This window comes from Stegodyphus dumicola, chromosome 12 (assembly GCF_044657685.1).
Source record: "Stegodyphus dumicola isolate Sdum_Otavi_A_Nest chromosome 12, ASM4465768v1".
NCBI lineage: Eukaryota > Metazoa > Arthropoda > Arachnida > Araneae > Eresidae > Stegodyphus > Stegodyphus dumicola.
The window spans coordinates 47053476-47069803 of record NC_140779.1 but is presented as its reverse complement, the minus strand read 5'-3'; the positions used below and the strand labels follow the sequence as shown (position 1 = coordinate 47069803).

Below are 16328 nucleotides of genomic sequence, written 5' to 3'. Positions count from 1 at the left end.
GCTTTTTGAGTGGTGTAATATTTCCCAAGATGAGATCGATAATTTGATACTCAGTATGCCTAGGCGTTGTACGGACTGTATTGCATCGTCTGGGAGACATGCGATGTATTAACAATCATACCAACCATGTAGTATTGGTGTTTTGTAAATAGGGTTTTTTTTTTTTTTTTTTTTTTTTTTTTTTTTTTTGTAATTTGCTCCAGGGAGAAAAAATCTCTAATTTTTTTTAATAATATCAAACATATAGCATTTTTTTTTTTTTTTTTGCTCTTTACCTTTTGTTTAATAAATAAGCTTTACAGATAAGTCAAATTTGTTTTGCTTCTAACTCTTCTTTTGCCTGATTTTGCATCATCCTTAATTTATGGACATGAGTGTATATAAAGCATTGGAAAGGTCTGTAAAAGGTAAGAAAAAATAGCGACTAATGAGAAAGAATGGAAAGATTTCAGCGTAGCAATCAAATGTTTGACTTCATTAGTTATCAGTGAAGGACCACATATCTTTCTTCGCATCTCTTTGACGTCATAACATGTGAACCACCGCATGTTAAGATGTCATATTTTTTAAACTGCTTTTTTTATCACAGAGTGAAAGATAGTTTTCGTAACTTATAAAAATTTCAATGTAGTATACATAGTTGTTTCCCGGTACCCAAATTAGAAAATACTGGAGACACAATGATCTGAAAAACTATAAACTTCCGCAAAATTGTCAAAAATCGCTAAATTTTGCAAGAGTTATAAAATGAACAGAGATATAAATTTCGATTTATTTGACGGGAAAGAACTGAAATTCTGCAATGCTCTGCTCAATTATCCAAAGTGGATGTCAGAGGAAAATCCTCAGAAGTTTATTTTAGTTTTAAATAATGAATCTGAATTTCATTTTGGAAACTAATGTAAAAATTACTTTTAACTCTTTCACAGCTAATCGCTCGAAACGCCCGTGCATTTAGATATCGAGTGGTTGCTCGAAATTCTGTGTCCGTTTTCTACCTGATGCTTTCCCGTATCTCGTTTTAGCGCATCAAGAAGACCACTCCAGTATATTCAATATGCCTTATTTCGCAGCTCTGACCCCTTTCATCTTTGCGCTGTACATTTCACATGTAAAGAGCATTGTTATTGTTAAAATCAAAGATTCCAATTATGATTGCTGGAAAGAGAAATAGAGCATTTCGGGAAAAAGGAAAGATTATTTCTTGAACTTTAAAGCTTCTAAAAATATGAGAATGATATGTGATTTTGCTTGCGATCAAATAATTACTGGACACAAATAATAGCCAATAGTTAAAAACAAACTCAAAATTCAATTCAAATTAATATCGCAAAATAATTTTTACATGTGCATATCTTTTGAATCAGTCTCGCGCGCTGGAGATAATTCTTTTTTTTTTTTTTTTTTTTTTTGTACAGTGTTGCCATTTCTCGCTTTGAAATCATTGAGTTTCTTAATCAAAATTTCTTTAATGTCTGACAAAATGTGAAATCGATAATAAAACAAGTTCCAAATGCCAAATTTAGGCTTCCAGATGCCCACACTCGCTGGAGGATTGCGATTTTCAACACATTGTGGCTGTAGGTACCGTTGTTCTATCACAATGCGAGAAACATACATACATTTATGCGGCTTCTTCATTATTAAATTTTTTTAAATATAATACAGGGCTGTAATATTTGGTGGTATTAGTTTGAAAAGTGAATCAACGCAAAATGCCAAAACGAAATTAATAGCCCTTCTGGGTTAACGTCCTTTGGGATGGGGGGGGGCGGGGAAATCAGAAAGGTTTCAGATTTAGGGGCGTTTTTTTAACATTTTGTGTTTTACCTTTATCTGTTAAATAGCATGTTTTTTGCACATAAAACATAAAATTCAATTCAACAGCAACATCGCAAAATAATTTTAAAATGGGCATCTCTTTAGAATTTCCGATACACAATCTCGCGCACTAGAGATTTAAAAAAAAAAAAAAAAAAAAAAAAAAAAAAAAAAAAAAAAAAATTCTTATAGTGTTACTATTTCTCTCTTTTAAATCGTCGAGTTTGTTAATCAAAAATTCGTTAAAATTTTACAAAATGTGAAATAGATAATAAAATAAATTCCAAATTAGTGCTTCTAGATGCCCCTAATCGCAGGAGACGTTATTTAAATTTTGATGGCTTTAGGTACCGTTTATCACATTGCTAGAAACATATATACATTCATGCATGTTCCTCATTATTTAATTTCTTCAAATATAATACAGGGTTCTAATAGTTATTGGCAACAATTTAAAAAGTGAGTTAACGCAAAATGACAAAACGAAATTAATAGTCCTTTTGGGCAAATTGCCCCTTTAGACTAGGAAAAAAAAAAAAAAAAAGGCTTCAGCATTGAGGATGGAAAGGTATGCTAATAGGTTTATCTGTTTTTTCTAAAAGAGAAAATTTTCTTTGCTTCAGATTTAGTTGACACATATGTTTCTGAATTTACTAAATAGTATTTTTTACAGAGTCAATCCAAAGTACGATCTACCAAAATAAAGTACAGAAATTGTAATATACACTGTAAGAATGCGTTGAGAACTGAAAATACGTGGTATTAACACTGAATTTACATACATGGAAGATTATTGCTCGAAGATTAATTTTATTCATGCCATTTATATATTTCAGTACTACTTTTCATTTATTAATTTTACCTTTTTGTTGTTTCCTACGAATACAGTATATTCTGAATCGTTCTGCAACATGAAATTTTCAAATTTATTAAAGCGAATTTCAGATCTTTGAAAATTAATATGTATTTATTAAAATTCTCCTGGAGTTTAGGCTAGTGCTGCCATCTACTGGGATGATTGAAAATGCAACAGTGAGATATGACATTTGAATATAGCGTGTATTTGAAACAGAATAACTGTTTTTAATATTCGTTCAATATTTTAGTCTTAAATTATTATTTGAAGCTTGGTTAATTTTGATAAATAAAAATTTTTAAAAGCTCATCTACAAAAGTCCGCTTCATCACCGATAAATCCTCTCTTTGAAAGACATTTTTAAATTTAAATATAAGAATAAAAGTCCAACTAGGTATTTTCCTGATTAAAATACAAAATTCCAGTTTGATGTAATTATAATATCCAGTTATCAAATTGAAGACACCATAGTTGTATTTGAGAGAATGACTAACTTTCAGTTTGCAATCCAATAGTAGTATTTATCAAAATAGAAATTAAAAATAAAATAAAATAAATAAAAGAATGAAATTCTTATAAATATTTGGAAATGCTAAATTATACTCTTTAAATCTGAGTTTTTACTATAAAAAGATCTCGAAGAATAATATGCAATTTTGTATTATGCCTTGAATCAATACCTGACTATTTTTATTTAAAAAATTAATGGTACTTTTATTAATACTTTTGCTTAATGTTATGAAGAATAATTATGTATTATTATTATGTTAATGTGCTTAGCTTTATGCGCCTATTTTTATATTTGCAATCTGTACTTTATTTATTAAATCTCTTCTTTATTTTAGGTGAAAAGGAAGAACAATATGCTCATTGTTCTGCTCCTTCTTCTTTTGGAAAGATTAGAAATACAATATATTCCAAACAAGGTGTACTGAATTTAATTTTTATTGTAAAGACTACATTACTTATTATTATCACAGTAGCATCTTTTGCTACCCCAGCTGAAAGTTCCTTGATAAAACCTATTCTACCAAATAACCAGAATGTTGCTGGAGTCTCACGTGTAGAACTTATAGAAGAAGAACTAAAATCTAAAACTGGAGAAATTTTTCCATGGAAAGATATACGTCTGCCTTCTTTTATAATACCCGTGCACTATGATTTATTTATATTTCCAAACCTTAAAACTTCTGAAAATATTGGCAACGTGAATATAACATTTAAAGTTACAACACAGAGAAACTTTATAGTTCTGCATTCAAAGGAGCTGAATTTGACAAACCTCTCAGTAACCGAGAGTAATGAAAAGGAAATACCAGTTCTTCATTCAGTATTTAGAATATCCAAAACATGAACAATTGTATATAAAAATTGATGGAAATTTCATGCCCGATCTGGAATATAAATTATCAATTGATTTTGAAGCATATCTGAAAGTCATTAAGGGAGGATTTTATTTAAGTTCCTATGTGACAACAGGCGGCCAAAAGAGGTAAGAAAATTCTATTATATTTAAAAATAAAGAAAATTTTACAAATATAATATTGCGTTTCATGTAATGAATTGTTAAGAAATTATGAGTTGTGCGCTGTTTTGAGAAATTTCTCTTTTGCTCAAAATGTGCTTACGTCTATTGCGATAATTCTTTTTTAAATTGTATCTGACACGCAAATGCAATACAAGTCAGAGGCTTTTTTTTTTTTTTTTTTTTTCTTTTTGTAATGAGAAGTCAACAAGTCTATGCCAGTTATAACATGCTCAAATGCAATCTAAACAATTCAAAAATTATACACAAACTGGATTATTTCCTTGAATTGGCTCTTTTGTTCTTTCAGAGAAGAAAATTGGTTGATGGACATGGGGAAATCACAGACTTTCTTAATCCTAATCTAATAACCATTTTGAGAACCACCTTCACAGTCTTGTAATACTTCTGTTTATGTATTTCAGAATGGACCTTATATGAATACAGATTTATTGAGTAGATTTCCATAATGCTGCATATTCTGTTATGTCTAGAATAATATCATAGATGGACTTCTCCCTATGCTATTGTGTAGACTGGCGATCTCGGATTTTTTTGATCGCCTACTTCTTAGATGAAAATAATTGCAAATTGTATCCCATGTAGTATAATATAAAATTTATGCACGATGCAAGTGCTTACTTGTTTAGCAAATCTTCCCCCCGCAAATATTACTTTGCTACTCCCTGGGCTACGCGTACCCAATTTTGGAAGCTATTGCAGTAGAGAAAACTGTGAAGTTGTATGTTTATAACTGATATGCATTTGTTGGCGTAACCAAACCTACACTCTCTACTGCTAGGTAAAATGCTTTTGCATTAACGATTCGTTAAAATAACATTAAAAAAAATCACCTATTAATGACAACCAACCACAATCGCCAAGATGACCTTCGAATTTCAAAACCGAGCTCGTTATTACCAAGATAATGATACTTAGATACTTAGTTGTAATATACTGGGTTTCTACTGCACCACGGCAGTACTTCCCAGTAGCATGAGAGATATCTCGAAGGAACATAGCTTTGAAGGAAAATCAATTAGATCCTGTAGCAGGAAAAATCAGAAGAGGCTAAAACGAAAAAGAGAAGAGCGAAACAAAGTCCTTGCACGTGCCGCCATCTGGTGGCGGTTAACCAAGATAATGCTGTCATTAAGCTCGCTTAAATATTAGTGGATTGCCAAATAACTACATTAATTTTGCCTACTTTAGCTCATATTGACGAGAAGTACATAAATTTTCTTGCATGAACTATTGTAAAAGTAAGAGCAACCGCTGAAAGCAAATATGTGAAAAATAATCTGTTTTCTCCATGTATTTATTCGTTTATTTAATTTGTATTTTTGCTTCTTTGGAAAATAACTTTTGGTAATGCTGAAAAATTAACAAACAGCGCAATATTACCAAATATACCTTTAATTTATGTATTTTAATTGCTTATATACAGAATTTTAGCAGCTAATTTCTTATTATATGATTTGGGTCTAGCAGATTTGTACATGCATTTAATAAAAAAATATTGAGACTTTAAAAGTAAGCATACCTTTCTTGTTGGAAGCCTGCATGAATGTCTTTAGTTCTGGTGTCTTTTAGGAAATATAGGCTTTGTAATTGTTAATACAGATCTCATTTGAGGCAGATTTACCTTACAATTCTTTCTCAATTTATGTTCAAAAACATCGTCATCATAATGACGCTACAATTTTTTAACATATGAGAATTTTATTAATATCTTTGCTTTATAGAATTATTAGCATTGTAACTGCAAAATTCAGGATTTCAGTTCATATATATAGTTCATATTCAGTTCATATATATATATATATATATATATAGATGTAGAGAATTCTTAGAGCGAAAAACTTAAGATTAGGCGAGAAAAGTCCTTCTAAAAATAAAATTTAGGAAACTGATAGTATATTTATATATAGATAATTATATCTTCTAATGTGATTACTGAAAAGGTAAAGAAAGCATATGATAAGATTATATAGTTTTGATTACTATCTAAAGACATTTTTCACTATATTTCCATGTTTTTATTAAACTGGTTTTTGGAATATGTTAGTCAATAAGCAACAATGAATATTTTATTTTTAATATATCTGTATTTTTTTATTTATTTCACAAAAAATACATTTTTTCAGATACTTAGCTACGACAAATTTTGAGCCAACTGGTGCACGATCAGCTTTTCCTTGTTTTGATGAACCTGCTATGAAGGCTACTTTTCAACTTTCAAAGCACATGATGAAAATTACAAAGCTTATTTCAACTCTGAAGCTTTACAAACTGCTCCATATGGTGGTGGGTTTTCTATAACATCATTTCGCAAAACTCCTAAAATGAGCACATACTTGGTTGTTTTTATGGTTTGCGATTTTAACGAACGCCAAATTACAAACACCGATGGTATAAATGTAAGTAGTTGTAAAGTGTTCTGTTTAATTTATTTAAGCAAATTTTGTTCTATTTTTGTTCATAGTCTAATGATGGAATAAATACAACCTTTTTAGTACTTTCTTATTATTGCAGCTCCCATTTGTAAACATCATTTGGCACTTATCGCCAAGTTTGTGTTTACTTTTCACATACGCATATCTTTTATTCGCGATAGCTTTTAATATTGGCATCAAGAATATTTTCTAGTCCCAAGGACTTCTATCTTATGAACTTCTCAAAGTAATATTTTTTTATTCCACTACTGAAAGCCCCGCAGTCTTTCAATATTTTGTAAATGAGAAGCTGGTATTATAGCAACGAAATGAAATTTACGTTTCACAGCCTTAATGTCTCTAAACTCGATTTAGAGTTTTTCTGTTATACAATAGTCTTAATAAATCGTCGATTCCCTTGTTCTGCATAATCTGCCAAATATCCAGCATTGTGGAAGAATCCAGCTGATTTGTTTTTCCTCGTACAACTTTTGTTTATGTCCACAATTTCAGAGCCCTCTATTCGCTTATTTAGCTGTCGGATTAGACGCAGAGGATACATAAAACTATTCACTCAGTTGCATTTTCGTAAAAGCTGAGTTGTCCCCCCTCCTCTGAATCGATGTCAGCTCCTCTGCAATAAATAAATTGCTGGAGTTATGCTGTAAACTGTATCCTGAAACTGCTGAACCAGATGCCAAAACCTTCGCTTGTACCCTCTCACATTACACCTCCAAATTCCTTTGTTGAAATGTAGTTTTGGTCAATCTTCGGATTATAGTAACTTGGCGATTTTTTGGCGAAAATTTGGCGATTAACCCTGTTACAGCAACCTGCTAGTTTTTTTTTTGGACGCCATTTTGTTTTCACGAAGTAAAGGCATGGTTTTTTTTTTTTTTTTTTTTTTTTTTTTTTTTTTACTCAACGTTTTTTTCCCATAATCTGCTAGCCGCATTACGCTTATGCTAGAACTTTTATGGAACAAAAGTGCTTAATCATAACGAAGATTTGGGGCGAAATTGGGAGAAAGTGCAGAATCGCCCACTGCTTGCCGTGTTTTTAAGAATTGCACATACACGGTATCATCCATGTACACGTCGATCTATTTTCACTTAAAAAAACATCCCAGAATTGCACAAAAATGGCATTGCGCACACTCTTGACTTTATCCATGTACACTGCTAAAGTCCTTGTTAGTAACCTTTATCGCCTTACCAAAATGTCACCAAACTACCTGTTACCATATTCCAAAGAGTAGCTGTAGTTTTTATTTAATAACCGTTTTCGCATATTCGAATGTGAGGTAAAATGAGTCTTTGTTGGTAGGAACTTCCTCACTTCTCGTTCAATCAAGCATTCTTTAACGCATTTTTTCTTTTCCTTCCTTCTCCTTTTCTTTTCTTTCTTTTTTTTTTTAAGGATAACACTTTAACACGTCAAATAGTTAAAGTTCTCGTGACCAGAATTTTGAGTGACTGTGAATTCATATAAAAAAGAAAATACTAAATATAATGCGTGATTTACGGGCAGTTGTTCCTGTCACGAGCAAACTGAATGAACGTCGTTAGGAGTGCCAGCTATTTGAATATGGTTTACGTACGCGATTTATCGATTATCTTGGCGCCATTTAAAAACGGAGCAGTAATAATAAGGAAGTACCCAACTTTTGCGCTCGAAATACGTGATATTTTATGTGCATATATGTAATCTAAAACGTTTCGCATGCATACATTTGAATATTAGTTTTATGTTATTTGAAAAGAACTTTTTCCAGCCATGTTATTTTTGTTTGTAGTTTGATCTTAATCTCACACACAAGGGCTTACATACACTCTTTTTTATTTCATGAAGCAAATCCTTTTGATTATCGAGTTTCCTAAACCGTACAAATAATTCATCCTCTTCTATGCTGATTCTGAAAATTTACTTTACTTTTATCTTGAATTTATGTTTGAAAACTTAATGTAAAGTTCAAACTGAGTCCTCTGTAAAATAAATCTTGGAAACTGAGTGGGAAGAAGAAAATATAAAAAAGATCGACTAGAATTGCCTCCATTTAGGATGTTTTTACTTATAATCGGATATTATTATCGAAGGATTTTAATTTGCGTATATTTCGTTTTATGCGATATTGCATTCTCGAGATGAAATTACTATTGTTAATGGAATTATGTTCCAAATATTAAATGAAATTCTGACTGATTATATAATCAGTTTTATTGGTTAGCGTTTTCACCAATATATTTATTACTTGTTTTTGTTCTTAAGTAACAAGATCTTTCTAATAATGAACGTAATATAAATAGTACAGTGTTGTAAACTTTAATCAAATAATTTAACTTCATTAAAAGCTGAATATAATCGGATTAAAATTACAGTTGTTTAGTAATTCGTTCAATACTGTCAGAGAATTTATTAATGAAATTGTGAGAAAATTGATTGTGGAATACTGTGACTAACTTTTTTTCTTGATGTGACTTCTTCTCCCTTGATTTATAGAATGAATAATTTACTGTCGTTTTAGAACTGCTTGAGAATTTATACATTTGTTTAGACTATTAGTTGTATGTTTGTATACAGCATAAATCACAGTAATTTTTTTGGGGGGGATGTCTGATGCCTTGAAACTCAAAATCTAGCCAGCATAATTTCCTTGGCAAATTTTTAAATTATCTCTAAAAATTTGAATTGTTTATTCATTGCACCTCTAAAGAAAAGAACATTGCGCTTGCTCCAGCAAAAAATCCAGCAAAAATTTTAGGGAGGTATAAGATTGGCAATTATTAGTAACTCAGTTACAGAACTTCACTGATTAAATTACATGTTTAGAAAATAAATAGTTCACTGGTAACGTTACGAGAAAAATTATTATTTTATTGACTGTTCTTTCTCTATTCTTTTTTTAAGTATTCTATCTGTTTTAATAATATTTATATTAAAGTCCAATTTCAGATTCGAGTTCTTGTTCCCGCTGAGCATTATGCAGAAACTGAATTGGCTTTAGAGATGGCTGCTGATCTTCTGCACTTTTATAAAACATTCTTTGATGCCAGTTATCCATTGTCTAAATTTGGTAATGTGCTTTATTGCATATACCGTAAAAATAACCACAAGTACATTCATAATATTCGTAAATAAGCAAATTAATTTTATTAGGAATAAATTTTAGAATGTTTCTTTGTTCTGAAACAGCTCTTACATAAAAAAACACTAGTTTTAAAAATTAAGACATTATTCAACAGAAAATCGCAATGTCTAACCTCTTATAAAATACGGTTATGTGCCGCAAACGAGATGAGAATGAATAAGAGAATATGCAGTAATCTTCCACGTAGCTGAAACTTTAACAGGCCTATTGAATTTCATGAGTCTTCTTCTTGAAAAATATTTTAAAAAGTTATATAACTTACTATAACAAAGATAAAGATCTGATTTAATGGCTTTCTGATTTTATGTCACTATGATAATGAAGCGCTTCATTATTAAGTTTCAATCTGCACGTTTAACAGTGCAATTTAAAACTTAATTTTGAAGGAGAAAAATAATTAATCATGTATACACATTACCTCGAAATTTAATGGCAACATTCTATCATAGTTTATGGTTTATTTGAAATTGAAATAATCAGTGCATTTTGAAAATCTATGTGACCTCTCCTTGCATCATGTTTGAAGTCAAATACTTTAAAATAAATGTATATGTATATAACGGGTGGTCATAATTAAACTGACAGTGCTCACAGTGTTCTGTAGCGTGATCTATTTTCGAGAATGACGCCACATTTTGTAGGAAGATTAAACAAGACGGGGGACGAAGGATTCCGCGAAAAAAAAAAAATAGTTCCAAAACTCACCGCTAGGGAAATATTTAGCGCTGTGTAATAGAAAATAGAGTGTTAACAAATGCAAACTAATACGGAATAAAATTTATCGTACGTCCATTCTTCTATGAAAACATTACCTCGACAGGACCGGAAGAAACCTGTTCTGTTACCGGAGAGAAATATCGCCACATGTTGAACAGCTTTGTCATTCCGGCACTTCAGCAAAGACAATGCCTGGGGGAAATCATTTTTATGCAAGATGGAGCCCCTCCACACGTTGCTGTACGGGTTCAACAGATGCTACGACAGAAATTCACAACAGAAAGAGTCATTAGCAGCTACTTTGCAACTGCATGGCCACCTCGGTCGCCTGATCTTATCCCATGCGACTTCTGGCTATGGGGTTACCTTAAGTCTAAGATCTATCAAGGAGTGGTCCAGGACCTGGCTACGTTGAAGGATAACATATCACGGACTGTACAGGAGATTCCTGCAGACACGTTACTTTCTGCTGTTGTGCATACTGTGCACAGAATGCAATATGTGGTCCACAACAACGGCACCCACACTGAACCTCATTTGAATGCAAAATAAAGGGTAATTTCCGTATTGATTTGCATTTGTTAACACTCTATTTTCTATTACAGAGCGCCAAATATTCCCCTAGCGGTGACTTTTGGAACTAATTTTTTTTCGCGAAATCCTTCGTCCCCCGTCTTGTTTAATCTTCCTACAAAATGTGGCGTCATTCTCGAAAATAGATCACGCTACAGAACACTGTGAGCACTGTCAGTTTAATTATGGCCACCCGTTACTTATATACATGCACGAGCTTGCATACACTTACATATTATAAATAAAAAATCACGAAAAAAGGTAGAAAATACGCGAGGAAATACAATAATTAATGAATGAATTTAATTTTAAGTTATTAATTATATGTAATAAATTGAAAAATAAAAAAAATCTGAAAGGTCTCACATTTTAAATTACGTCCAAAGGGGCGTTTCTTTAACATTTTGTGTATTACCTTTATTTATTAAATATCATGTGCTTCTCAGTTAAATCATAAAATTCAGTTCAAGAGCAATATCGCAAAATAAGTTTACAATGAGCTTATTTCTGATACATAGTCTCGCGCGCTGGAGATAAAAATGTTTTTTTCTGTACAACGTTTCCCTTGCTCGCTTTGTAATCCTTGAGTTTGTTAATCAAAAATTCGTTAATGTTTTACAAAATATGAAATCGATAGTTCCAAATTCCAAATTTGGGCTTCCATATGCCCATATTCGCCGCAGGATTACGTTATTCAAAATTTGATGGCTCTCTGTACCGTTGTTTTATCACAATGCGAGAAACATACATACATTTATGCAGATTCTTCATTATTTAATTTCTTTAAATATAATACAGGGCGATAATATTTGGTGGCAAAAATTTGAAAAGTGAAATAACGCTTGTAGTGAATCAACGCAAAATCCCAAAACGAAATTAATATTCCTTCTGGGCAAATTGCCCCTTTGTACTAGTAATACAGAAATTACCTAAATTATAAATTTTATTTTCCTCATAATGTAACCTTTATTTTCACTGATTTTAGTTTACAATTCTGAATTGTTTAAAGACGTCAAACTATTTGATTTCACTATATTAAAAAAAAAGAGTTAAACTGTGGGAAAAAACCTATTTATGTTTGAAATGTAATTAATCATATATTAAATAATTACCCTTTTTTATGTTTTCTATTACTATACTCACAAACCTATACGAGAAAAAAAAGCTACAGTAATTAGATCACAATGAAAGGATGATCACAATGAATATTGCATTTATTCTCTTGATTTAGAGCATTAAAAATAGCGAATTTGTAACTGATGTTTTTAGGATTACGCTATTATTTACAGTATACTATGTAATGAGGATGATTGATTTATATAATGTTTCGGACTTAATGTACATTAGTTAACAGTATTTAATTACTAATACATGTTGTCCAATGATCTTTATAAAAAATGTAAAATAGATGTGGCGGCTGTTCCTAAATTTGCTGCTGGAGCTACGAAAAACTGGGGCCTTGCAACTTTTGCGATGAACAGCGTTTTAAATAATCCTTCAGAAGCATCAACTGAGAGCCAAGGATTGGTGGCTTCTATAATATCTCAGAAATTGGTTCATCAGGTATGTAATTAAAAATTTTGTTTTACAAAGTATTTTCCCATTTTATTTTACAGCTTTTCTTTGCACATTCTGTATGGCATAGTATAATGAAAATTTTTGTTTCCTGTCAAATATTTGATTAAATACAGTTTAATTATCTAATATACAGTTCAAAATATCTAATATAATTTCAAAATAGTCCTAAAAATTCTCGGAATGCCATTGATTTTATTAAACATTTAGTTTGTCAATATAAATTGAGCATTTGTAATGTGGAGTATAACATGCAGTTATTATTCAGAAAAATATATTATAACTCTCAGTAAAAATTCATGATCATTTTAGGTTACTTAACGTTTTAATCGCCACACAGACCAACATTTGGCTCAATGTGGAGGCATTAACTTGCCAATTACTGTTTGTCTGCACGTCTAATTACAATAACTTGCAATTGGCATGATTTAAAAATTCACATTCTTCATAAAAATTAATGTACCAAAACTTAAATTATATATTTAAGTATGAATAACGAACTTATACTCAACTCAAGGCAGGATATAATCGGTAAAGTGGATTTCGATAGGAATTTTTAAAAATTCATTATCTAAAGTATGTTTGAATCGATTTAATAAACTAAAATTTTAAAAAAAGCACCCGAAAAGATAAATTGCCATACGTTATTCCAAGCTCAGTAACTGAAAGAACCATTTTAAATTCATTATCAAAGCTACAAACGAATCATTCATTATTCTGAACCTCTATACACATTATAAATAATCAGCTTTGCTTAATAAACTATGAATAATTTGTATATTACCTAGGTTTCTGAGATAATTAATGTAGGTCAAGATTATTTCAAGCAATCATGTATAAATAAATTAAGAATTATTCCTTCAATAAATGCATTTTGGAAATTAGAGCTGTGAGCTCTTAGAGCAAGCAGACTATAATAAACTTAGGGTATTAGATGTAGATTTATGAATGCCATTCTGAAGAATGGTCATCATGAAGCTCCATTCAATTAGTGATAGTCGGCGTTGTGCAAATACATGTTGCTGTTATCTCATTTCTGCTCATGCAAGAATGTTGCCATAGGTATGTATAGCTGGAAATATAATCTTCTCGAAGCAATAGTTGGAAGGTAACATTATGATCAAATCCCGTGATTTAGACGCTTTCGATTAAGAACCAATAATATATACTTGAAGCATGGGCCATTAAATTTCAGAAATAGTTCGAGAACTGAGTTTTTCTCGCTCTGCAGTACTAAGAGTATACCAGTAAATGAAAAAGGAAAGAGTAATTGTGCAAACTATAAGAGACAGGCAGTTCTGAATGGTCATGACAGTCCAACATTCCCATATCGTGTATGAAATCAGCGGTAACTTTAGCTTAGGTGATCGATCAACTAAATGAGAAGTTCAGTCAGACATTAAACAAACTGTGCAGAAGTCACTTCATCGCATGAATTTCAGAAGGCGAAGACCCACAGGAGTATCACTATCACTGCACTCCATCAAACTTAATATCTTACATGGACCAGAGAACACCATGACTGGGCCACGTAACCAGTAGCATAGTGTGATGAGTCTCGATTCGATTGCATCATGCTGATAGTAGACTAAGATTATGGCTCCAACCTCAAATAGACCTGAATTCAGCGAGCCTGTTTGATACTGTACAAGGTCACGGCGGTTCAATGATCGTTTAAGGTATTTTCTCTTGGAAATGTTTGGGACCGCTTTTATTTGTTTTAAATACTCTCATCTTGCCGCTTTTATTTGTTTTAAATACTCTCATCTTGCCGCTTTTATTTGTTTTAAATATTCGTCTTCGTAGATCTGCTGGAAGACTACTTACAGATTTTCAAACTCTTCTGCCATCTGCATGGACATAGAGTGAAGCAGGAGAATTGCTCCTGTAACTAAACACGGACGGCTATTACTTGATTCGAGAAGCATTTCACTGAATTCCATCTGTTGAAATTGTCATTAAGGAGCCTGGACATAATTTCTACTGAGCATCTTTGGGACAACGTGTGCAAGCACACCATCCACCAGCAATGTCGTTAATTGATTTATGGCAAATTCCAGGAGTTTGATTAGTCGTACCTCTGAAACACTTGCTTAGACTTGTTGAGTTCTTGTTTTGCTGTAGGGCAGCCGTTATCGAGGGGGGGGGAAACAGCAGCTTGTAACTAATTAGGTGTCTCTAATTCGGTAGCACTTCAGTGTATGAAGTTAAGGACATCCTTTTGGGGTAACTTAATAATAACATTTATTTATTGGGTGCTGTATAAGAAGTAATATCCATTGAAGTTAAAACAGTAAAGAAAAAACTTCATTTAACTTCTTTGAAAGAATAAAATATCATTGAAAGAGGATATTTTTATCAATATCTGCTTCAGGCACAATTCTTTCATATTCAGTGTTTGCGATGCCAAATTTATGTTAAAATGTACTACAACGTACTTTTTGTTTGGAAAGACTTAAGAATTGAAAACTTATAGCTGGAACTATTTTGCAATTTGAAAATATCTGTTCTATTAAATATCTGCTGTTCTATTTTGTTATTTTGTTATTATTAGAGGGTGCAAAAACAACTCTTATATGCAAATGGTCAAATTGTGCATTATGGCTGGGCCTTTTTATGTTGATTGCAACGAATCAGAGCAATATTACAAATTATTTTTGAAACGGGATTTATACATTGAGTAGTTATATTGCAATAATTACATAATGGTTAAAATCCTTTTCCGAAAAGTTTTTTTCCCTTGGTATGTGTTTGGTGAAGTACAATTGTGAGTCCATTAGATGATTTAATTTAGGCAAAAACCATGAAAGCTCTCTGACTAGCTCCTTTCCAGTTTTGACGGAGAGCATCGAATGATATAGTCTGAGGACTTCATCACCACTTTTTACAATATTGAAGTATAAAGAATGGTATTAAAATAAAGCTATGAGCGACTTCTTTAAAAAATATAATGCAATTATATAAGTATCAATGTTCATGTATGCTTTTTAATCGCTTAAATTTATACTTTAATCTGAACCTTCAGAAATGGGTTTACACAATTATGTAATTCTCTACTTTGATTTTCAAAAGATGGAATTAATAAAAATGAGAAATAGAATTCGTGAGTGAATGCAATGTTTCATAATTTCAGATTTTTAATAAATTACTTTTATTCAGCATATTAAGAATGTAAACTGATAACCATTTAAAATACTTCGGCAAGAACATTGTGAGGTAAATAAAACAACACAATTTATTATTCGGTATTAGCTAGTTAAAATTCTTATGACACATAATAATTTAACTCTTTCAATTTGCCTAAAGGAAATTGTGGACTATTTAGACGTAAATTTAGTTAATCTATTTCATTGTTAATTGTTTTGAGAAGCTGGAGTTAAAACTGAGAAAAATGTAACAGTAGAGAGATAAGATATATTTTCTCGACCCTAAATCTATAAAGTTGTATTTTATTATGCTTCCTGGTTAAAAAATTCTTTAAGATTTCAGCACTGAAGCTGAGAGTATGCTTATAGTTCAATAGCTTGAGGCGGCGTATCATAGCCGCAATAGTCTAATGAATGAGTGTTACACTCTAGCTGAACGCAATGAACATTCATGGCACCACTTACAACTAATCATCAGCAAAACAACTCTTAACTTTCCAACTGCAGTTCGTTGTTGTTGGTAACTACAGAT

The 16328-nt window shown here is 31.5% G+C and overlaps 1 pseudogene across 1 annotated transcript in view; it reads left to right on the top strand.

The window, feature by feature from the left end:
• The first annotated feature begins 370 nt into the window (after nt 1–370).
• Nucleotides 371–16328, top strand: part of LOC118184826 (endoplasmic reticulum aminopeptidase 2-like) — a 30237-nt pseudogene continuing 14279 nt past the window's right edge. Inside the window, exons 1-5 of the transcript XR_015044334.1 lie at nt 371–407; nt 3523–4169; nt 6350–6622; nt 9590–9710; nt 12484–12638. The product of XR_015044334.1 is annotated as an endoplasmic reticulum aminopeptidase 2-like (transcript). The remainder of the gene's footprint in view (nt 408–3522; nt 4170–6349; nt 6623–9589; nt 9711–12483; nt 12639–16328) is intronic.